Genomic DNA, 25,686 nt, shown 5'->3' with positions numbered 1-25,686 from the left:
TTCACAGGTTCTGAGCAGACATGAATTTTGTGGGGATGCTATTCAACCCAGCACAGCCTGGAAGATCTGCTTTCCATTATTTTCAGTTACTTCTTCACCCAGCAAATTTTTTCCCTCTTTTTTGTTTTGTGTTGAAACAGGATCTCACTCTGTTGCCCAGGCTGGAGTTGAGAGACAGGACTAGTTGGATTTCCTAGGCTGACTAAGAATTCCTAAGCCTAGCTGGGAAAAGTGACTGCACCTACCTTTAAACACAGGGCTTGTAACTCAGCTCACATCCAACCAATCAGGTAGTAAAGAGGGCTCACTAAAATACAAATTAGGCTAAAGCAGGAGGTAAAGAAATAGTCAAATCATATATCGCCTGAGAGCACAGGGGGAGGCACAATGATCGGGATATAAACCCATGCATTTGAGCAGGGAGTGGCAACCCCATTTGGGTCCCCTCCCATTGTACGGGAGCTCTGCTTTCGCTCTGTTAAATCTTGCAACTGCACATTCTTCTGATCCGTGTTCATTACTGCTCGAGCTGAGCTTTTGCTCGCCGTCCACCACTGTTGTTCACCACCGTCCCAGACCCACCGTTGACTTCCACCGTCCCAGACCTGCTGTTGACTTCCACCGCTCTGGATCTGGCAGGGTGTCTGCTGCATTTCTGATATAGCGAGCCACCCGTTGCCGCTCCCAATTGGGCTAAAGGCTGTATCCCAGGTTTGTCCTAATTGAACTGAACACTAGTTGCTGGGTTCCACAGTTCTCTTCCATGACCCATGGCGTGTAATAGAGCTACAACACTCACCGCATGGCCCAAGGTTCCATTCCTTGGAATCCGTGAGGCCAAGGACCCCAGGTCAGAGAACAAAAGGCTTGCTGCCATCTTGGGACCGGCCCCACCACATCTTGGGAGCTCTAAAAACAGAGACTTGCCTGTAACATCTGGTGGCTTGTATGGGATTCTCCAAAGCAGTAAGTAATATTGGACCACTTTCACTTGCTATTCTGTCCTTCTGTCCTGTCCTTCCTTAGAATTGTAAGAAAATATTGGGCACCTGTCGGCCGGTTAAAAACAATTAGCATGGCTGCCGGACTTAAGACTCAGGTGTGAGGCTTCCTGGGAAAAGGTTTTCTAACAACCCCCAACCCTTGTCGATTGGGAGCGTTGGTCTGCCTGGAACCAGCTTCCGCTTTCACAATTTTCCTGGGGAAGCCAAGGGTCGACTAGAGGCAGAAAGCTGTCGTCCCGAACTCCCAGCATTAACCAGTTGAGATCATGGAAGAAGTCTCCACTCAGCGGTCGTCCATGCATGCGCCCCTGCGCCTCTCCTTCTGACCCCTACCTCCTGGGTCCCGACGATGACTTTCTTGAAACTGTAGCCCCCAAATTCTCCTTACCTCTTAATCTACTTCCTCCAATCCCTGCCTCCTAGATACTAATGCTTCAGACTTTCACTTCCTCTCCCACGTATTAGAGCAGGTTGTATCTCCAAAGGGATCTAAGGAAGCTCTATGCTGTGTCCTTAGGCATCTAGGCTGTGAACCCAGGGAGTCTTGTCTCTGGTGCCCCTCCTAATGTAGGTATACAGCTCTCAACATGGGCAGTTATGTGGGACCCATTCACCATCACCCTTGCCAGGGCCTTAGAACTGATAACCCAGTACTTTAACCACTGGAACTGAGTCTACAACAACATAATAGATAATAGGATGAAAAGAAATTGAGTAAATTAAAGGGAGATGCATATTCCTATAGTGGCAAATGGGGGCAATGAGCGAACGTTCTTCCACTGTGTTCCCAAAATCCATCTACAAAGAGAGAGAGGCAGAGAGAGAGAGAAAGAGAAAGATAGAAGTAGTAAGGAAAAAAACAGTGTACCCTATTCCTTTAAAAGCCGGGGTAAATTTAAAACCTATAATTGGTCATTGAAGGTCTCCTTGACCCTACAACACTCCATTACTACCTTGTCGTCAGTGTAAACAAGGGCGTAGCCCAAAAGCACTGAGGCCATTGACAACCAGTAGCCTTCCTATCAAAAATCCTTAACCCAGGAACCCGTGGATGGGCCAAATGCATTCAGTCGGTAGCGGCAACTGCTTTGCTAAACGTAGAAAAACAACCTTTAGAGGAAACCTCATGGTGGGCACACCTCACCAGTTCAGAACTATCCTAAGTCAAAAAGCAAAAATGTAGCTTACTAAGTCAAAAATCTTAAAGTACAGGTCTATTATGTTAGAAAAGGGTGATTTAACATTAACTACTGAAAATTCCCTTAACCCAGCAGGTTTCCTAACAGAGGATTTAAATCTTAATTACCGTACAAAGGTCGGACCAGACCTAAGAGGAACTCCCTTCAGGACACGATGGATAGATGGCTCCTCCCAGGTGATCGAGGAGAAAAAAACACAATGGGTATTCAGTAATTGTTAGGGAAACTCTTTGTAGAAGCAGAGTTAGAAAAATTGCCTAATAACTGGTCTCCTCAAACATGCCAGCTGTTTGCATTCAGCCAAGCCTTAAACTACTTACAGAATCAAAACATTGTATCTCAATCCTGACCCAAAAGGTTACCTACCCCCTCTCTGAAATGAATTTGCCTAAGAACTATTGTTTGTGGGAATGCATCTTGATGGGGCAGCTGGGTGGTTATGAAATACTCAGGAACCCAGCCCAGCTCCAGGACTCACCCCTGAGAACAAAGGCAATGTTGGGCAAGCTGGTAAAGGACCGCTAGAATCCAGCAGCCCCCTTTCTTTGTGGTCAAGAGAGGTGGAAAAATGGGTACAGGACTGCTACATCAGTGAGCGTAACTAATCCGATAAGCAGAGGTCCATGGGTGGTTATGCACCCTGGAAAGGAATAAGCATTCAGACCATAGAGGACGCGCTAGGACTAACGCTCATCGGAAAATGACCAGGGGTGCTGGCATCCCTATGTTCTTTTTTCAGATGGGAACCGTTCCCCCCAGGCAAAATGCCCCTAAGATGTATTCTGGAGAATTCGGCCCAGTCAGAGTGTATATACCTTTTTCCCTGTCAGACTTGAAGCAAATTAAAATAGACCTAGGTAAATTCTCAGATAACCCTGATGGCTATATTGATGTTTTACAAGGGTTAGGACAATCCTTTCATCTGACATGGAGAGATATAATGTTACTGCTAAATCAGACACTAACCCCAAATGAGGGAAGCGCCGCCATAACTGCAGCCTGAGAGTTTGGCGATCTCTGGTATCTCAGTCAGGTCAGTGATAGGATGACAACAGATGAAAGAACGATTCCCCACAGGCCAGCAGGCAGTTCCCAGTGCAGACCCTCATTGGGATACAGAATCAGAACATGGAAATTGACGCCACAAACATTTACTAACTTGCGTGCTAGAAGGACTAAGGAAAACTAGGAAAAAGCCTATAAATTATTCAGTGATGTCCACTATATCACAGGGAAAGGAAGAAACTCCTACTGCCTTTCTGGAGAGACTAAGGGAGGCATTGAGCAAGCATACTTCTCTTTCACCTGACTCTACTGAAGGCCAACTAATCTTAAAGGGTAAGTTTATCAGTCAGCTGGTAACTAATCTTAAAGGATAAGTTTATGCAGACATTAGGAAAAAAAACTTCAAAAATCCGCCTTAGGCCCGGAACAAAACTTAGAAACCCTACTGAACTTGGCAATCTCAGTTTTTCATAATAGAGATCAGGAGGAGCAGGCGAAACAGGACAAACAGGATAAAAAAATAAAGGCCACTGCTTTAGTCATGGCCCTCAGGCAAGTGGACTTTGGAGGCTCTGGAACAGGGAAAGGCTGGAAAAATCAAATGCCTAATAGTGCTTGCTTCCAGTGCGGTCTACAAGGACACTTTAAAAAAGATTGGCGGAATAGAAGTAAGCCGCCCCCTCATCCATGCACCTTATGTCAAGGGAATCACTGGAAGGCCCACTGCTCCTGGGGACAAAAGTTCTCTGAGTCAGAAGCCACTAACCAGATGATCCAGCAGCAGGACTGAGGGTGCCCGGGGCAAGCACCAGCCCATGCCATCACCCTCACAGAGCCCGGGGTAAGCTTGACCATTGAGGGCCAGGGGGTTAACTGCCTCCTGGACACTGGTGCTGCCTTCTCAGTCTTACTTTTCTGTCCCGGACAACTGCCCTCCAGATCTGTCACTATCCAACGGGTCCTAGGATGAGCAGTCACTAGATACTTCTCCCAGCTACTAAGTTGTGACTGGGGAACTTTACTCTCTTCATATGCCTTTCTAATTGTGCCTGAAAGCCCTATTCCTTTGTTAGGGAGAGACATCCTAGCAAAAGCTGGGGCCATTATACACTAGAATTAGGAGAAGGAAAAAGGATAATTATCTATACAGACTCTAAGTATGCTTACCTATACCTCCACGCCCACACAGCAATATGGAGAGAAAGGGAATTCCTAACTTCCGAGGAAACACCCATGAAACATCAGGAAGCCATTAGGAGATTATTATTGGCTGTACAGAAACCTAAAGAGGTGGCAGTCTTACTGCCGGGGTCATCAGAAAGGAAAGGGAAACAGAAGGGAACTGCCAAGCAGATACTGAAGCCAAAAGAGCCGCAAGGCAGGACCCTCCATTAGAAATCCTTATAGAAGGACCCCTAGTATTGGGGTAATCCCCTCCAGGAAACCAAGCCCCAGCACTCAGCAGGAGAAATAGAATGGGGAACCTCATGAGGACATAGTTTCCTCCCCTCAGGATGGCTAGCCACCGAAGAAGGAAAAATACTTTTGCCTGCAGCTAACCAATAGAAATTACTTAACACCCTTCACCAAACCTTTCACTTAGGCATTGATAGCACCCATCAGATGGCCAAATCATTATTTACTGGACCACGCCTTTTCAAAACTGTCAAGCAGATAGTCAGGGCCTGTGAAGTGTGCCACAGAAATAATCGCCTGCACTTCAGACCATACATTTCAACCTCCTTCTATCCGTAACCTCCTTCTTAAGTCTGTCTCTTCCAGAATCGAAGCCGTAAAACAACCAGTCGTTCTTCAAATGCAGCCCCAGATGCAGTCCATGGCTAAGATCTACCGCAGACCCCTGGACCAGCCTGCTAGCCCATGCTCCGATGTTAATGACATCCAAGGCACCCCTCCCAAGGAAATCTCAACTGTACAACCCCTGCTATGCCCCAATTCAGCAGGAAGCAGTTAGAGCGGTCGTCAGCCAACCTCCCCAACAGCACTTGGGTTTTCCTGTTGAGAGTGGGGACTGAGAGACAGGACTAGCTGGATTTCCTAGGCCGACTAAGAATTCCTAAACGTAGCTGGGAAAGGTGACTGCACCTACCTTTAAACACAGGGCTTGTAACTCAGCTCACATCCAACCAATCAGGTAGTAAAGAGGGCTTACTAAAATACAAATTAGGCTAAAGCAGGAGGTAAAGAAATAGTCAAATCATATATCGCCTGAGAGCACAGGGGGAGGGACAATGATCAGGATATAAACCCAGGCATTTGAGCAGAGAGTGGCAACCCCGTTTGGGTCCCCTCCCATTGTTTGGGAGCTCTGTTTTCACTCTGTTAAATCTTGCAACTGCACACTCTTCTGGTCCGTGTTTGTTACTGCTCGAGGTGAGCTTTCGCTCACCATCCACCACTGCTCTTCACCACCGTCTCAGACCCACTGTTGACTCTGGGCAAGGTGTCTGCTGCATTTCTGATCCAGCGAGGCACCCGTTGCTGCTCCCAGTCGGGCTAAAGGCTCGCCATTGTTCCTGCACGGCTCAGTCCCAGGTTCATCCTGATTGAGCTGAACACTAGTCACTGGGTTTCACGGTTCTCTTCCATGACCCATGGCTTCTAATAGAGCTATACCACTCACCACATGGCCCAAGGTTCCATTCCTTGGAATCCGTGAGGCCAAGAACCCCAGGTCAGAGAACAAAAGGCTTGCTGCCATCTTGGGAGCAGCCCGCCCCCGTCTTGGGAGCTCTAAGAACAAAGACCTGCCTGTAACAGAGTGAAGTGGTGTGATCACAGCTCACTGCAGCCTCAATCTCCTGGGCTCAAGCCACCCTCCCACCTCAACCTCCTGAGTAGCTGGGATCACAGGTGCACGCCACCATGCCTGGATAATGTTTTAAAATAAAGCATAACGAGGCTGTCACTATGTTTCCCAGGCTGGTCTCAAACTCCGTGGCTCAAGCAATCCTCCTGCCTCAGCCTCCCAAAGTTCTGGGATTATTGGCATGAGCCACTGCTCAGGGCCTTTATTCAACAAATTTCTGTTCAGTGCCTGTCCTGTGCCAGGCTGGGCAAGGTGCTGAAAATTGATTAGGAAGGCATACAGTTCCTGTCCTCATAGACTCACTCGCGGTCTAAGGGAAGACAGACAGTTAAGCTAAGCATGCAGTGTGATGCAATTGGGGAGGGGCAGGGAGCTGTAAGAATAAATAGCAAGAAGATAGTGGTTACAGTTTCACAACGTGAATATACCAAACAATCACCTGAATTACACAACCTAAAAACGCAGTAAACATCTTATCTTGTGTTCTTGGGAAATAAGGAGAATCTCTTAAAATGCTTTAGTACATAAGACCCACTGTAATAAAGATGCAAAAAATGGAATCCTCCCATCCCGTCACACACCACTACAGACATCTAACAGATTATCTTACATGTCAGGCAGGAAGAAAACAGAACACATTATCATTTAGCATATTCATCAGCTACACTCATTTTATTAACTTGTGCTTCAGAAGCTTACCAAGAAAGAGCTGGTGGCATAACAGGGGTGCAATTAGTGCTACCATCTAGGACACTGTCCAAAGAAACACACGAGGTGGGGGAAGGTGGAATAAGGCACCTGCTTCTGAGAAGGATCATTGTCTTCAGCCTCAAAAAAAGATGACATCTCTTTAGTTTGTGTTTCTAATACCATAGTTCCATAACTTCCTGAATACTATCAAAAGCAGAACTCTGGCTTGTGTGAATAACGATTGCCAGGGACCCACCCAAATGCCCTTTACCAGCCAGCAAAACACTACCCAGCTGACACCTGTGACCTTCTCTGGAGGCTCCTGGAGAGCCTCTCACCCTGACATGCTTGGGACATTCCACCCCATCCCCACTCCTGGGGAGCTGATGTCTCACTTAAGGGGTACAAAAGGTGACTGGACAATTCCGTGTTGGGATCTAGCTTGAGATCCTGGCAGTTCCAGCCAAGCCCTTCACCTGAGACTTCACTTGATTATCCTTTTCTTCTCTCCTTTATAGGTGTGTCCTGACCAGCCCTCCCTCAGTGAACCACATACCCCAAATTCCTGGCTTAGGCTCTACTTCTGGGAGAGGCCACCGAATATGGAGGCCTTTCTGGGTGGTTTTAACTCACACAGTTGCCTCTAATTCTGGGAGTAAGTCCAACCCTGAACCGGACATCCCTTTCTTATATAAGGTCACATGGTATTATCTAGTCTCTCTTCCTTATTATGAAAATTCTACCAGAAATACATTTAGAACTGGCTTTCTCAGAAGCCTAGTTCTCTCATAAATTTGAAATAAAATTTGGACAGGAACATATAATCTGTTCAATAAAAGAAGCTGCCATAAAATAGAGCACCCACTCTGGCCAGATGTGGTGGCTCATGCCTGGAATCCCAACACTTTGGGAGACAGAAGTGGGAGGATCACCTGAGGTCAGGAGTTTGAGACCAGCTTGGCCAATATAACGAAACCTGTCTCTTCTAAAAATACAAAGAATTAGCCTAGCGTGGTGGTAAGCACTTGTAATCCCAGCTACTTGGGAGGCTGAGGCAAGAGAGTCGCCTGAACCTGGGAGGCAGAGGTTGCAGTGAGCTAAGATAGTGCCACTACACTCCAGCCTGGGTGATAGAGCGAGACTCCATCTAAAAAACAAACAAACAAAAAACCATAGCTCCCACTCTGGTCAGCTATGGAGGCTCACACCTGTAATCCCAACATTTTGGGAGGCTGAGGGGGAAGGATCACTTGAGACCAGCCTGGGCAATATGGCAAAACCCCTTCGCTATTATTTAAAAAAAAAATTAGGTGGGGCACAGTGGCTCACACGTGTAATCCCAGCACTTTGGGATGCCAAGGCGAGAGGATCATTTGAGGTCAGGAGTTCGAGACCAGCCTGGCCAACATGGTGAAACCCTGTCTCTACTAAAAACACAAAAATTAGCTGGGCGTGGTGGCAGGCACATGTAATCCCAGCTACTCGGGAGGCTGAGGCGGGAGAATCTCTTGAGCCTGGAAAGCAAAGGTTGTAGTGAGCAGAGACTACGTCTAAAAAAATAAATAAATAAAAAATAAAAAAAAATTAACTTTATTAAAAAAAAATTTTTTTTTTTTTTGAAATAGAGTCTCACTCTTGCCATCCGGGCTGGAGTGCAATGGTGTGATCTTGGCTCACTGCAACCTCTGCCTCCTGTGTTCAAGCAATTCTCCTGCCTCAGCCTCCTGAGTAGCTGGGATCACAGGAGTGCACCATGCCCGGCTAATTTTTGTATTTTTAGTAGAGATGGAGTTTCACCATCTTAGCCAGGCTGGTCTTGAACTCCTGACCTCAAGCGATCTGCCCGCCTCGGCCTCCCAAAGTGCTGGGATTACAGGCGTGAGTCACCATGCCCAGCCCCATCCTTTTCCTTGACTCATTCAAGCTTAGACCAAAAACCCCAAGTGCAAGTTCGGGCTTCCAAACTCTAAGACCTCTGATACAGTTTGGATGTGTGTTCCCTCCAAACCTCATGTTGAAACATGATGCCTAATGTTGGACGTGGGGCCTGATGGGAGGTGACTGGATCATGGGGTAGATCCTTCATGAGTGGCTTAGCAACATCCCCTTGGTGTTAGGTGAGTTTTGCTCAGTTCATGCAAGATCTGGTTGTTTAAGAGTCTGTGACCTCCCCCTTCTCTCTGTTGCTCTCTCTCCAAGTGACATGCCTGCTCCCACTTCACCTTCCGCCATGAATGACAGCTCCCTGAGGCCTTACCAGAAGCCAAGCAGATGTGGGCACCATGCTTCCTGTACAGCCTGCAGAACAATGAGCCAATTAAACCTCTTTTCTTTATAAATTATCCACTGTCAGGTATTTCTTTATAGCAATGCAAAACCAGACTAACAGCCTCCAACTATGTGTTCTTCCCAAAGAGTCCCCCTGTAATGATTCAGAGCCTGGGCCAGGAAGTAAGTGTTTTACCAACGGGTAAACCATGGCTTATCCATTAAAGGTTGCAGCATAATTTCTCTTTCATTAACCCAGCCTCTCTCTTTTCCTTCCTCCTTTCAGAGCCACTGGTGTAAGTGCTCACACACTTACGGATTTAACGTTAATCAACATTTTTCCTCTTTTCTCACATGCCTGGGACTTAGACAACTAATTCAGCTGTTTCAGAGGATTTAAAAGGTTAAAGTACAAATCTAACACGTCTCGCAATTCTCTGCTTCTCGGTCAGCAGTCTTTTGGTTTTGGTTTTTGGTTTTTGACAAAGTCTTGCTCTGTCGCCAAGGCTGGAATGCAATGGCACGATCTGGGCTCACTACAACCTCCGCCTCCCAGGCACAAGCGATTCTCCTGCCTCAGCCTCCCGAGTAGTGGGGATTACAGGCGCCCACCACCACACCTAGCTAATTTTTGTATTTTTAGTAGAGACGGAGTTTCGCCATGTTGGCCAGGCTGGTCTCAAACTCTTGACCTCAGGTGATCCGCCTGCCCCGGCCTCCCAAAGTGCTGGGATTACAGGCGTGAGCCACCACGCCCAGCCTAGGATCAGCAGTTTTTGATCTTGTTCTTTTTTGCAGTGAGGAATCAGGTGGGGCTTTTTGAAGCCTCTAACAGTGAGAGTAGGCAAAGGGTCCAAAAGTTGCTGCTGGGTTGAGGGTGCATTGGAGAGATCAAGAGAGATTCAGAAGCAGGACAGATGTGTGTGTTAGTAATGTTAGGGGCACTTCAACCAGAGTGACTCCATCTTGAATAGGGACTGGGTAAAATGAGGTTGAGACCTGCTGCGCTGCATTCCTAGGGGGTTAGACATTCTTAGTTACAGGTCGAGATAGGAGCTCACTAGATACAGGTCACAAAGACCCTGCTGATAAAACAGGATGCAGTAAAGAAGCCGGCCAAAAACAGGATGCAGTAAAGAAGCCCGCCAAAACCAGGATGGCAACAAAAGTAACCTCTGGTAGTCCTCACTGTTCATTATATGCTAATTATCATGTATTAGTGTGCTAAAAGACATTCCCACCAGCACCACGACCGCTTAGAAATGCCACAGCAATGTCCGGAAGTTACCTTGTATGGTCTAAAAGGGGGAGGAACCCTCATTTCCAAAAAATCCCCACCCCTTTCCTGGAAAACATAATAATCCACCCCTCGTTTAGCATATGATCAAGAGATAACCATAAAAATAGCCACCCATTGGGATGCCGAGGCGGGCAGATCATGAGGTCAGGAGATCAAGACCATCCTGGCTAACGTGGTGAAACCCCGTCTCCACTAAAAATACAAAAAAAAAAAAAAAAAAAAAAAAAAAAGCCACCCAGCAGCTCTTGGGGCTGCTCCGCCTACGGAATAGTTAGTTATTCTTTTGTTTCTTTACTTCTCTAACAAACTTGCTTTCACTTTACTCTGGACTCACCCTAAATTCTTTATTGCATGAGATCCCAGAACCCTCTCTTGGGGTCTGGATCGGGACCCCCTTCCAGTGACAGTAATGGAAAGTCTAAAGTGTACTCAGAGGATAGTGTTGCATTCATGCTGGTCTCCATGGCAGTCCTCACATGTCCTGTTGACTGTATGTATTTATTTTTGAGAGAAGGTCTCACCCTGTCACCCAGGCTGGAGTGCAGTGGCGCTGTCACGGCTCTCTGCAGCCTCGAACTCCTGGGCTCAAACGATCCTCCCACCTTAGCTTCCTGCGCATGTGCCACCACACCCTGTTAATTTTTTTTCTCTCTTTTTGGTAGAGACAGGGTCTCATGATGTTACCTAGGCTGGTCTCGAACTCTTGGGCTCAAGCGATCGGCCTCCCAAAGCACAGGATTAATGGCATAAGCCACTGTTCCCCGCCTTGACTGTATTTAAAAGAAAGCTTAAAGTCAAACATTGTGTTCACAGAAGGAGAAAAGTATACTTTACCAAGCTTGAGCATTTATACTTATCTACAAAATTGTTTGCAAATCAGTTAATACAAAAATGTGGCATTCTCTGGATTATCACATACTGGGTGGACACAAAGAATAGTTCTGTGCTGGCACTGGGGAACTGGGAACCAGAGGCCTGACCCTGACCCCCTTCACATACACACACACACACACACTCACACACACACCAGCTTCCTCAGAATCTCAAGGCAGGTTGGGTGTGGTGGCTCACGCCTGTAATCCTAGCACTTTGGAAGGCCAAGGCAGACGGATTCCTTGAGCTCAGGAGTTCAAGACCAGCCTGGGCAACGTGGCAAAACCCCATCTCTACTAAAAATACAAAAATCAGCCAGGCATGGTGGTGTGCGTCTATAGTCCTAGCTACTCAGGAGGCTGAGGTGGGAGGATAGCCTGAGCCCAGGAGTTCAAGACTGCAGTAAGCCATGATCATAGGCGCCACTGTACTCCAGCCTGGGTGACAGAGTAAGAAGACCCTGTCCCCCCAGCCCCCCTCAAAAAAAAAACAAAAAAAAAAAAACTCAAGGCAAATAGCACACCCAGGGTGATGCACGACATGGTGTCTACCCTTAGCTGAGCACGAGGGCAGGAAGAAACAGGGTCTGCACGCCCTACCATTTCGCGTAAGCACAGCACTCCTGAGCATAGGAGGAGATGAAAGACAAACTCTTGACAGAGCCAACCCCAGGCATGGGTGGAGAATTCCTCTCTTACAGATTCACTGTACTCTTCTAACCTTGCTCGTTGTTTCAGGGGTGTCAGAAAACAGCGATGAGTATCATCGTCTCAGAGTCAGGGACTAGCGAAATCAGGACCATGTCAGGCGATACAATTTGGGTCCGGAAGAGAGGCTTGGCAAGAAAGGGGTTTGGGCCAAGGGAATAGGTATGTTTCTTACTTAGGCAGACACCATTTAGACAACCAGAGCACTATCATTCGTCACAGTGCTTAGCTGGGCGTGGAGACACACATCACTTCTGGCTGGGGGCATTTGTGAATGTATAAACATACCCACACATCTCATAAGAACCTCGTCCTCTTGCCAAATTGTCCTCCAGCCTCTAATGTTAGAAACGAGAGAGTTCAATGTGAGGCTACTTCTCTTTCCCTTTTAAGGAGATGCTCTTGCCCTTGGAAGCTGGCAACACTTCCTCTTTTTTATTTGTTTATTTATTTTTTTGAGATGGAGTTTCCCTCTTGTCGCCCAGCCTAGAGTGCAGTCGCGTGATCTCGGCCCACTGCAACCTCCACCTCCCTGGTTCAAGTGATTCTCCTGCCTCAGCCTCCCAAGTAGCTGGGATTACAGGTGCCCGCCACCATGCCCAGCTAATTTTTGTATTTTTAGTAGAGAAGGGGTTTCGCCATGTTGGTCAGGCTGGTCTTGAACTCCTGACCTCAGGTGATCTGCCCACCTTGGCCTCCCAAAATTATAGGCCTGAGCTACCGCGCCCGGCCACATTTCCTCTTTCTCCTTCAGGAGTTTCACCAGGATAGGCCTAGACATCTGTCTTTTCAGAGGTAATCCTACCTGGGTGTCCGTGAGCCTTTCTCATCTGCAAATTCAATTCTCTTTTTCTCAAAGCGGGAAAATCTTTCCCACTGGCCGGTGAATGTGTCTGTCTTCTCCATCTTCCCTTCTGCTCTTTTTTCCCTTTGGGACCTATCCTCCAAGTCTCTTCTTTGTTTTATAACTTACATCTTCTAATTTTTTTTCCTATGTACCAATTATTTGGATTTCAACAAAGACCATTCTCTTTTCTCAAGTTGGCTAATGAAATTTTAAGCTTGGAAAATCATGAGATTTGGTTTTTCGTTTTTTTTTTTTTTTTTTTTTTTTTGGTCCCAGAACATTATCTTTTAAAATGTTTTAATACAATCTCTTTGATCTGAAAAGGCTCTTATTATTTTGAAAGGATGCTTATTATTATTATTTATTATTATTATTATTATTATTTTGAGATGGAATCTCGCTCTGTCACCCAGGCTGGAGTGCAATGGTGCAATCTTGGCTCACTGCAACCTCCGCCTCCTGGGTTCAAGCGATTCTCCTGCCTCACCCTCCTGAGTAGCTGGGATTACAGGTGTGCGCCACCATGCCCAGCTAATTTTTGCATTTTTAGTACAGACGAGGTTTCACCATGTTGGCCAGGCTGGTCTCAAACTCCTGACCTCAGGTGATTGGCCTGCCTCAGCCTCCCAAAGTGCTGGGATTCCAGGCTAGAGCCACTGCGCCTGGCAAGGACAGTTATTATTATTTGATTAAAGTTCCCATCTGGCCCTTTCCTCATTCTCCTTCAGTAGAGGGCAGTTCTGGGTGTCTCCCTTCCTTTGGTTGTGCAGTCCTCCAAAATTAGTCATTGTCTTTTAACCTGCTTACAGCTTTGTATTTCCCCAGAAATCAGGTCCAGCATCTAGAGTTTCTCAAGAAGTGATGTGATGGCCAGGCACGGTGGCTTATGCCTGTAATCTCTTTGGATGTCTGAGGCAGACAGATCGCTTGAACCCAGGAGTTTGAGACCAGCCTGGGCAACATGGCGAAACCCTATCTCTACAAAAACAAAACAAAAAACTAGCCGAGTGTGGTGGTGCATACCTTAGTCCCAGCTACTCAAGAGGCTGAAGCAGGCTGGGCGCGGTGGCTCACGCCTGTAATCCCAGCACTTTGGGAGGCCGAGACCGGTGGATCACGAGGTCAGGAGATGGAGACCACCCTGGCTAACACGGTGAAACCCCGTCTCCACTAAAAAAAAATAGAAAAAATTAGGCGGGCGAGGTGGCGGGCGCCTGTAGTCCCAGCTCCTCCGGAGGCTGACGCAGGAGAATGGCGGGAACCCGGGAGGCGGAGCTTGCAGTGAGCCGAGATCCGGCCACTGCACTCCAGCCTGGGCGACAGAGCGAGACTCCATCTAAAAAAATAAAAATAAAAATAAAAAGAGGCTGAAGCAGGAGGATGATTGAGCCTAGGAGGTCATGGTTACAGTGAGCTGTGATGGCACCACTGTACTGCAGCCTGGGAGACAGAGTAAGAGCTTGATTCAGGAAAAAAAAAAAAAAAAAAAGAGAGAAGTGATATAAGAAATAATGGCTTCCATCTTTGTGGGTAAGGGATAAACAAACAGCACGTCATGAGATGCCTGCTGGAGCCCAGGAAAAAAATGCCACCACTCCTGGGGCTCCCTGGGTGTAAGCAGCAGCTCTACCCTAAAGACAGGGCCCAAGAACAACCTCACTACCTGTGAAGCTGCCCTCCAAGTCTTCCAAAATCTGAAGGTTTAAAACAATGACCGTGTATCTGCTTATGATTTTATAGATCAGCGATTTGTGCTGGGATCAGCTTCTTTCTGCTCCAGCGTGGCGTTTCCTATGCAGCTGCCAACATTCAGCAGGTGGGTAAACAGACTCAGCCTCTTGTTAGGAGGAGTGATAAAGTCTCATTGCAAAGGGGTGTGCGTTCAATGCCAATGCCATCTTTGTCAGCAGTCCAACAGATCTGGTGACACCAGGTTTGCATGCAGAGTCCAGCTCTTACCCTGTCCGATGCCTGGCAGTGTAGTTCTTCCTCCACAAAGAGTCCAGTCTTTCTCAAGGCCTAGGTCTGTCCCCAACACATCACTTTTCAATCTGCTCAGGACTGTATCAGCCAACGTTTGTATAGCACTTCCTGTTTCCAGAACTGTTGCAAGCACATTTAATGAGCACAGCAATCCTCATGAAGTTGGTACTATCATCATTTCTGTGCTATAGACGAGGAAACCGACGCATAGAGAGTCTAAGTAATTTCCCCTGGGTTCACACGGTTAACAAATAGAGCTGAGATTGTTGGGCTTTGGAGTCCACTCTCTTAAGTGCTCTACTGCCGTTTGGCGTGTTTGAAGCTCAGAGATGTTCCAAGTGCTCTCTTCCTTGGCATTCCTCCCCTCTTCCGTTTTTATTCCAAGGGAACCCAGCTAAGGGATTCTTGGGGAACAGTGGCTGTAGCCGATGTCCCTGACTCTCTCTGTCCCTACAACTGCCTCTCTGAAGTAAGACAGCAGCCAGGGAGGCAATCACACAGGACTTGGCAAGTACATCTGAGATCCAGGGCTCCCTGGGGAAAGGAGCAGGTGAGGACTTGCTTTGTTTTGGTGCTGAGGTGGGAGACTGTCACTAGGGACCAGCAGCAGAAAGGAGAGCTTGCCTGGTCTTGCATTCTGGGGAAACGTGCAGCCTCTGGGAGTTTCCCAAGAGGACTCAGTCAGAGTAGATTGGAGGCTGGGGAGGCATGCACAGTTTCAGAGTACCAGCTGGAGGTCACTGGGTGGCACTGCCCTCACCACACACCCATGCCTACACACACATACGATCTCAGTTATGTCCTCTGTTTCTTAATCCAGTTCTCAGTGCTTTCATAGAGTATAAAGTTGACTTCAAATAAGTGATCATGTGACCAGGCAGTTAGACTTGCATCCAAGATCTTGCCGCTGGAACTGTCCATTTGGGACAACACCATTGTATCGCTGCCACCAGGGATCTGCCACCAGCCCAGTGGACTCTTGATCTCTCCATGCACAGTTGTAAAAAAATGTTTATCTTGGCCAGGCGCAGTGGCTCATGCCTGTAATCCCAGCAGTTTGGGAGGCAGAGGCGAGTGGATCACGAGATCAGGAGATTAAGACCATCCTGGCTAACACGATGAAACCCCATCTCTACTAAAAAGAAAAAAAAAAATTAGCCGGGCGCGGTGGTGGGAACCTGTACTCCCAGCTACTCAGGAGGCTGAGGCAGGAGAATGGCTTGAACCCGGAAGGCGGAAGTTGTAGTGAGCCGACATTGTGCCACTGCACTCCAGCCTGGGTGACAGAGCAAGACTCTATCTCAAAAAAAAAGAAACTCTGTTTATCTCTGCATCTCTATAGCAATCTCTCAAGATTCGAAGTCCCAGGAGCACCCAGGTGGCAGACTCTGCCCTGTGCTTGTGTTCTGGCTGCCATGAATAGGGAGAGGGCCATGAGTCCTTCAGCTTCCCTGGTAGGAGGGGGACCCTTCCCTCTATGTATTCAACAATTGCAAACACTATCATGTTGTGCAACCATCACCACTGTCCATCTCCAGAACTGTTTCATCATGCATAACAGAAACTTTGTACTCATTAAACACTAGGCCAGGCACCGTAGCTCATGCCTGTAATCCCAGTACTTTGGGAAGCCGAGGCAGGTGGATCACTTGAGCACAGGAGTTCAAGACCAGCCTAGCCAACATGGTAAAACCTCGTCTCTACTAAAAATACATAAAAATTAGCCAGGCATGGTGGTGTGCACCTGTGGTCCCAGCTACTCCTTGGGAGACCGAGGTGGGGGGATCACTTGACTCTGGAGGGTTGAGGCTGCAGTGAGTTGTGGTCGTAACCCTGCACTTCAGCCTAGAGAACAACAGAGCAAGACTCCATCACTAATAAATAAATAAATAAATAAATAAATAAATAATTTTTTTTTTTTGAGACGGAGTCTTACTCTGTCACCCAGGCTGGAGTGCGATGGCACGATCTCGGCTCACTGCAACCTCCACCTCCCTGGTTCAAGCGATTCTCCTGCCTCAGCCTCCTGAGTAGCTGGGACTACAGGCACGCGCCATCACACCCGGCTAATTTTTGTATTTTTAGTAGAGATGGGGTTTCACCATGTTGCTCAGGCTGGTCTTGAACTCCTGACCTTGTGATCCGCCCACCTCGGCCTCCCAAAGTGCTGGGATTACAGGCATGAGCCACTGCACCCGGCCTAAAATACATAAATTTAAAAGTGAATTTAGCAAGATCTCAAAACACAGATAATTACACAAACTATTGCATTTTGATATGTCAGCAACGAAAAAATAAAGAAATTAAATTTTAAAAACAAGGTTGTTTACAATAACATCAAAAAGCACCAAACAGAGGCGGGCGCAGGCGCGGAATCTTTCCCATGGCCCCCCGTTGGAGCCCGGCGAGCCGCACGAAGGGGAAGGTAGAATTAGAAGATCATGTGATGTTGGAGTAGGGGGATTTATCTTGGTGACTTTGGGAAGCTGGTTTCATTGGAGATATAATTATGCAAAGCAAAGAATCCAGGAAAGAATCTCCAGAGAAGGAATGAAAAATAAGATCTATGAAAGCACCCACCTTGATCCTGAAAGAAAACCAACAGCAACAGCAGCAGCAATCAAACAATGTTGAGCATAGAAAACCAGACCCCCTGAAGTCAGCGTGAACGAAGCTCAGATCAACCACATAAGACATTTTATGTACAATAAGTTCTTAATAAAGTAAATAAAGTATGTTTAAGTTGAAAAAAAAAGGACCAAACGCCTAGATATACATTTGCGGAAAAATGAGCACAATTGCATACTGAAAACTGAAATATTATTGAGAAATTAACCCAAATACATGGAACTATATATAATGTTTCTAGATATCCCATTTACCCAAATTAATCTATAATGTGATCCCAACCAAATCCCAACAGGATTTTCTGTAGAAATAACAAGCGGCTTCTAAAACATTTGGAAATGCAAAAGGCCAAGAATAGCCAGAGCAATACTGAAGAAATCCCACAAAGCCAGAGGCCTTACATCACCAGATATCCAGATGCTTACACAGCTACAGTAATTAAGGCAACGTGGTATTGCCACAATGATAGACTGACCCAAGGAAAGCAGTAGTGTCCAGACAAGATGAAGAAAACTAAGAGAACTGTCCCCAGAACTACCCTGAAAGAATAACTAAAGGAAGCTCTTCGAACAGGAAGGAAATGATAAAAGAAGAAAACATGGAACATGGGGAATAAAGAAAACAATGGAGCCGGGCATGGCGACTCACGCCTGTAATCCTGGAACTTTAGGAGGCCAAGGTGGGTGGATCACTTGAGGCCAAGAGTTCGAGACCAGCCTGGCCAACATGGTGAAACCCCATCTCTACTAAAAATACAAAAATTATCCTGGTGTGGTGGTGCGCACCTGTAATCCCAGCTACTCGGAAGGTTGAGGCGGGAGAATCGCTTGAACCTGGGAGGCAGAGGTTACAGTAAGCTGAGATCATGCCACTGCACATCAGCCTGGGTGACAGAGTGAGACTCTGTCTCTCAAAAAACAAACAAACAAAAACAGAATGCTAAAAGTAAAATAACCCACAGGAAGGCAGGAGAAAAAGGTGATGGTGGGGCAGGTGGAGGGTGGAAGGAAGAAATAGCAAACCAAGCAAAGAGGAAGCAGAAGCAAGAATGGGGCGGGACAGCAACATGCACATGTGGGGCCTACAAGACAGTAGGTGATGCTGTTGCAGAAAATATAAGGCAGGAATCTTACTAGAGCAGCAGGCGAAGTCCAGCTCATTGGGAGCCTTGAATGACAGGCATCAGAGCTCGGGCTTATTTTCTAGATGCTGGGCCTGAGGACAAAATCCAACTTGTGAATTCCCTGTGAGAATTTTGTTTTTCAAAATCAGTAGTCCCCAGCTACTCTCCTGCTATTTCATCTACACAGAGTCTGCCACTTTCAAATCTTCCAGCTGAGCCTTTGGCATTTACCTCCACACTTTGAAATTGCATGTGTGCATTGACAATTACGTTTTAGATATCTACCGATGTCTCCCAGGGAAGATGAGGATCCGGCTCCCAGCTCTGCCCCACCCTCTCACACGTGCACATTTCCTTTGTGCGCATTTCCTACACGCGTTTTTCCTCTGCTCTCACTCAACAACAATCAACACAGAAGACCTCTGTGACCAGATGTGTGCGGATCTCTCCCTGCTAACAAGCAAGCAATCAGTTCTGCAGCGGACACCAGCTGGGTGTCCTCTAATTCAGTTCACTTCTGAGACCATCTGCCTGGAGACAGCATCAGACCAGGGGTTGAGGGCTCAGTCCCACAAGACTGCTCCCTCCCACTTCCAATTCCCATCGCAACCCCCAGCGGTTGTATTACCTGTGCTACTGACTAACCGGCTATAAACTTGGGTTCCCATGACTCACTCCTCAAGTTCAATTAAATTGCTAGAGCGGCTCACAGAGCAGGAAACACTTAAGTTTACCAGTTTAATTGTAAAGGATATCACAATGGATACAGATGAAGAAACGCATAGGGCAAGGTATGGGGAAGGGACACTGAGCTTCCATGCCCTTCCTGGGCACCCCACCCTCCTGGAACTTCCACATGCTCCGCTATCCAGAAAACTCCCCAAACTCTGTCTTCTTGGGCCTTCTATGAAGGCTTCATTGGATAGGCACGATTGACAACCGTGTACAAATGAGATTAAACAAAAATGGTTTGACCGGGCACAGTGGCTCACACCTGTAATCCCAGCACTTTGGGAGGCCAAGGCAGGTGGATCACCTGAGGTCAGGAGTTTGAGACTAGACTGGCCAACATGGTGAAACCCCATCTCTATTAAAAATACAAAAATAGCTGTGGGTGGTGGCACACACCTGTAATCTCAGCTGCTTGGGAGGCTGGGGCAGTAGAATTGCTTGAACCCAGGAGGCGGAGGTTGCAGTCAGTCAAGATCGTGCCACTGCACTCCAGCCTGGGCAACAGGAGGGAAACTCGGTCTCAAAAAAAAATTAGTTTCTCATTTATGATAAAATAATGTTTTTTTCAAAATGTTGACATTTTCAAGAAGTTAAAAAAAAAAAAAAGTCTTCCCATTAATGAGTATACAGAAAAAAATAAAAAAGAAACTTCTTAAACCCCGAAAAGCAGTAGGTTCTAACTGTGTGAATCACAAGTGCTAACAATCCATTTTCTGACTGACCTAGAATATCTGGTTCATATTCAAATTTAAGCCATCAACTGTATTTTCTTTTTCCAAACTCGGTTTCTACTCAGCTTCAACTCAATGCATAAATTTGTCTTTTTATAAACTCTTGAAATACAACTAAAACAATTTTCATCATTGCTTTTCTTCATAAAATAATTAATCATCTAAAAATGGTTTTGATTGAAATGACAAAAACAGCCTCTGATACATAATTAGAACATCTAATACATTTTGATTCGGAACTTGCTTGACATTCATGCCAATTTCAGATACTGAGATTTTAGTAAAAATGTGTTTTTACAAAATGCTTACACATGGTTGTTTTAGAACATACAGTACTTGCAGTTCTGATATCTTGGTTTTGCAAATCCGTAATCCATAGTTCATCTTGTGAAAAACATGTATATATACTTTTAAAGCCTTTGATTGAAGTTAAGGATAACCTTATAGTTTTAAAATATCTAATGAAGCATATTTCAGCTAAAAAGAAAAATTTACGTTTTTATTAGGGAAAATTTCAAATATATACAAAAGTAGAGAGAATATTGTAATGAACCCTCATATGCCCATTATGCAGCCCCAACAATGATCCACTCACAGCCAATTCATTTCATCTGTGTCCCCAGCCACTCTCCACTTCCGGCCCAGACTTGGTTATTTTTAAAGAATCCCATATATCATATTCTTTTGTTTGTAAATATTCAGTATGTATTACTAACAATAAGAACATTTTAAAAAAATAACCACAATGCTACTATCACACATTTTCTTTCTTTCTTTTCTTTTGAGACGGAGTCTCACTCTGTCTCACAGGTTGGAGTGCCATGGTGTGATCTCGGCTCACTGCAACCTCCGCCTCCTAGGTTCAAGCGATTCTCCTGTCTCAGCCTCCTGAGTAGCTGGGATTACAGGTACCTGCTAACACCCCAGGCTAAATTTTGTATTTTTAGTAGAGACGGGGTTTCGCCATATTGGCCAGGCTGGTCTCAAACTCCTGACTTCAGGTGATCTGCCTGCCTCGGCCTCCCAAAGTGCTGGGATGACAGGTGTGAACCACTGCACCCGGCCTCTTTCTTTTTTAAAATAGAGATGGAGTCTCACTAGGTTGCCCTCGCTGGTCTCAAGCTCCTCGGCTCAAGATATCATCTTGCCTCTGCCTCCCAAAGTGCTGGATTACAGTGTGAGCCACCACACCTAGCCACACATTTTAAAAGTTAACAATTCCTTAGATTTATCAAACATCCAGCTCAATTTTCCTGATTCAAAAAACAGAATTTTAAGATGACAAATCAATGAGGAAGTCAACATTAAATTAAAAACCATTGCAGCCGGGCACGGTGGCTCATACCTGTAATCGCAACACTTTGGGAGGCCAAGGCAGGTGGATCACTTGAGGTCAGGAGTTCTGGACCAGCCTGGCCAACATGGTGAAACCTCATCTCTACTAAAAATACAAAAATTAGCCGGGTGAGGTGGCGGGCACCTGTAATCCCAGCTACTCTGGAGGCTGAGGCAGGAGAATCACTTGAGCCTGGAAGATGGAGGCTGCAGTGAGCCAAGAGTGTGCCACTTCACTCCAGCCTGGGCAACAGAGTGAGACTGTCTCAAAAAAAAAAAAAAAATTGCAAAAGATGGACTTCCAGTATGAGAACGCCGCAGCCCCACTTTCCAGGGAAAGTGGACTCAAACCTGGTCAACATGGCGAAACCCCATCTCTACTAAAAATACAAAAATTAACCAGGTGTGGTGGCACGCACCTAGACACTTCTAAGTAAACAAAAAGAGGATTTATTGCTAGCAGACACACATTACAAGAAATATTAAAGGAATCTTCAGGCTGAAAGAAGATGGTAATTCAAATACACGAGACAAAAAAAAAACCTCTAGTAAAAGAAATTCTGTAATTATAAAAAGCAGTACAATTTTATAAGTATATATTATATAATTATATTTACATAAAGTCATCCTTTTTTTTTTTTTTTTTTTTTTTGAGATGGAGTCTCGCTCTGTCACCCAGGCTGGAGTGCAGTGGAAGTTCCGCCTCCCGGGTTTACACCATTCTCCTGCCTCAGCCTCCCGAGTAGCTGGGACTACAGACGCCCGCCACCTCGCCCGGCTAGTTTTTTGTATTTTTTAGTAGAGACGGAAGGTTTCACCTTGTTAGCCAGGATGGTCTCGATCTCCTGACCTCGAGATCCGCCTGTCTCGGCCTCCCAAAGTGCTGGGATTCCAGGCTTGAGCCACCGCGCCCGGCCAGTCATCCCTTATTATACATGGGGGATTGGTTCCAGGACTGCCTGTATAACCAAACCAAATCCACACATACTCAAGTCCCATAGTTAGCACTGAAAAACCCATGAAAAGTTGGCCCTCTGTGTATGCAAGACCCTGTCTGTGTGAAAATAAAAACAAAAATAAATTAGATGGGTAGAGTGGCACATGCCTATACCCCTGGCTCCATGGGAGGCTAAAGGCAGGAGGATCACTTGAGCCCAGGAGTTTAAGACTGCAGGAGCCAGCCGGGCATGTAATCCCAGCACTTTGCGAGGCCGAGGTAGGCAAATCACGAGGTCAGGAGATTGAGACCATCCTGACTGACATGGTGAAATCCCGTCTCTACTAAAAATACAAAAAATTAGCTGGGCGTGATGGCACACACCTGTGATCCCAGCTACTTGGGAGGCAGAGGCAGAGAATCGCTTGAACCCGGGAGGTGGAGGTTGCAGTGAGCTGAGGTCATGCCACTGCACTCCAGCTTGGGCAACAGAGTGACACTCTGTCTCAAAAAAAAAAAAAAAAAAAAAAAGACTGCAGGAGCCATGATTGCACCACTGCACTACAGCCTGGACAAGAGTGAGACTCTGACTTAAAAAAATAATAATAAGTAAGAAAGAAAAAAGTAATGCAGGGCTCCAGGGATGGTCTGTATACATAGCTGAACAGGTGTGCAGCTGATAGAGATCTGGGCCTCAGATGGAGACCAATTCAGGAGTCACAAACAGAAAGCTAGTTGTTGAAACCATGAGAGCAAAGAGTTGCAAGCTGGAGTTACTGGGAGCTAAGTGTCAAATTCAGAGAGACAGATGCAGCAGAATTAGAACTGGAAAATGTGGACTCCCTTTGGAAGGATGATGGTTGCTAGTGACTTCAGTGGGTACAATTTCAATGGCATGGTAGGTAAGGAAGTCAGATGCAAAAAGAAGTGGAGACAGAATAGACTCTCCACCAAGAACTTGAACAAAAGAAAAAGACAATAGCTATGAAGGGGGCCAGCTCAACCGCATTTTTTGTTTGTTTTGCTTCGCTTTGCTTTTTAGGATGAGCTATTCGGGGCATATTCGAAGGCTGTGATAAGGACCTTGCAGAGGGCGCAGGCAGGGCTGCTGAAGCAAGAGCTGAAGAGTGGGAGGTCACAGTGAAGAGGCTGGCTGTCCCTGGGAGGAGGAGAGTCTGGAGCAATAAGGTGAGGGGGCATGGGCATGATCATGCTGTGAGCAGAGGGACTAACTGCCCTTTTGTTCTGGGCTCTTTTCAAGAATGTTGGTATAGGCCAGGTGTGGTGGCTCAAGCCTGTAATCCCAGCACTTTGGGAGGCCGAGACGGGCGGATCACGAGGTCAGGAGATCGAGACCATCCTGGCTAACACGGTGAAACCTGTCTCTACTAAAAATACAAAAAATTAGCCAGGTGTGGTGGCAGGTGCCTGTAGTCCCAGCTATTCAGGAGGCTGAGGCAGGAGAATGGCGTGAACCCCGGAAGTGGAGCTTGCAGTGTGCCGAGATTGTGCCATTGCACCCTAGCCTGGGTGACAGAGCAAGACTCTGTCAAAACAAAAAAAACAAAAAAAAAAAAAAACGTTTGTATAGCAGACTGCCTTGGAAGATAAAGATAGTGCCTCCCTCTGGAGCAGAGGGCCCATTTCCTCACTGTCCAACATAATAAACATAATGTCTCCCTCTTGGACAAGGGCAGGTTTGCTTGCAGCCCATTATAAAAGATTGTGGTTCCCTTATCTCAGGGATTCTCAGCTGTCCTGCAATGGCATGGTAGGTAGGTTGTGTGTGCAACACCCACCTGCGCCTCTCTGTCTCACTCTCATGGGGCTTGAGGAATAAAGAGAAGTGACACAAACATGATGTCTATGTTGCTTGCTGCACCATGAGTAATAAAGTCCTTCGTCTCTGATCCAGTAGTCTTGTGTCTTCTACCAGCATCCATAGAACTATGGCAGGCTCATTGGTTAGCTTGTAAGTACAGCAAAATCTGCACAGTTCTTAACAAAAGATGACTTTGAACTTAAGGGCATGGGAAGTTGAAGGTCACTCCTGATGGGCTCCATTTTCTCACAGGTATGGCTGGGAAAAGAGGAGGCTTGAGGAAAGAAGTAAGTTCTAGAATCATTGTTGAGCAGGAGAGAAGCTGGAGCTGAGCAAGGATAAGGAAATGGCTGATGTTGAGAGCCAGCTGAGGCCAAACTTGTGCTCCCAATTCACTCTGGCATGAGCTACCCCCTGCCCCCAACCCCCGTGGCACTCAGCCAGGCCAGGGGCAGGCAGCACAGGAGAGGCAGAGGCAAGAGTGAATCCAGGTCAGAGTTTTGCTGGGCAGAAAGCCAGGAACACAAGAGAATCTGGGTTACTGATGTGGGAGTAGCTCAGATTATAACCCAGGGAGTCCTGCCTAGATAGGAAAGAAAGCTGCTGAGAGAGGGTTGGCCCACTGGGAGAAAATGGAAGGATGGAGACCCTGGAGGTCCTATGAGGCTGAAGATGGGAGGAAGGAGAACTCCAGGTGGGTGGATAGGAGACTTTTGTGTGAGGGGAGTACTGCCATTTAAGACATTGGAGGTGGACCCGGATCATTAACACAGATGGGGGGGTTAACTCCCACACAGGAGGAGAGGACCCTCTCCCCAACCCTTAAGACTAGAGTCCTGAAGCCTGATGCAGTGGCTCGCGCATGTAATTCCAGCAATTTGGGAGGCCTAGGTGGGCAGATCACCTGAGGTCAGGAGTTTGAGACCAGCCTGGCCAACATGGTGAAACCCCCGTCCCTACTAAAAATACAAAAAAATTAGCCAGGTGTGGTGGTGCACTCCTGCTGTAATCCCAGCTACTGGGGAGGCTGAGACAGGAGAATCACTTGAACCCGGGAGGTGGAGGTTACAGTGAGCTGAGATCACGCCACTGCACTCCAGCCTGGGTGACAGAGTGAGACTCTGTCTCAAAAAAAAAAAAAAAGACTGGAGTCCTGGCAGGGAGAGGTTGGGCTGTGGTAGGGGCCAAGTTTGTAAGTTTGTAGGTGGAAAGTTAAATAAATTACTAATGAATGATTCTCCTTTTCTCCATGAAGTAGAAGGTAAGGCACTTACTGAGAACAAGGGCTAGGAGGGGGATTTATGGGCACAGAGAGAGGGTCTGAGGAAATGTGAGAAGTCAATGATCAGGGGATAAGTAACATCTACAGGAATTGTGACAAGTAAATCCATAAAGATTGAAATGAAAGTCTTGACACCATCAATTCCAGGTAGTGCCCATCTGCAGGGTAGCAAGGTGAGCCTGGCTCTGCTGAGCAGTCTTGGGGTGAAGGAAAGAACTGGCGGCCCAATGTGAGTGACCTCCAGTGACCCTGACTTGGTAGGAGAACTGAGCCTGGATGGACTGAATGGCCATTCCTGACCACAGGCCCAGGCCCTGGGAGGTTTTCTGGAAGCCTTGCAATCGGACAGGTACCTGTTGCTGCACCCAGACTTCCTCGGATACATGAGGA

General features: G+C 46.7%; 1 long non-coding RNA gene across 2 annotated transcripts in view; it reads right to left on the bottom strand.

The window, feature by feature from the left end:
- The window catches only part of LOC104681266, a 106,511-nt gene that overhangs the window by 50,093 nt on the left and 30,732 nt on the right, over positions 1-25,686 (bottom strand). The gene's annotated exons all lie outside the window — the stretch shown is intronic.

This window comes from Rhinopithecus roxellana, chromosome 19, assembly GCF_007565055.1.
Source record: "Rhinopithecus roxellana isolate Shanxi Qingling chromosome 19, ASM756505v1, whole genome shotgun sequence".
Taxonomy (NCBI): domain Eukaryota; kingdom Metazoa; phylum Chordata; class Mammalia; order Primates; family Cercopithecidae; genus Rhinopithecus; species Rhinopithecus roxellana.
Note: the sequence above shows the minus strand (reverse complement) of the source record. Positions and strands in the feature narration are given on the sequence as shown.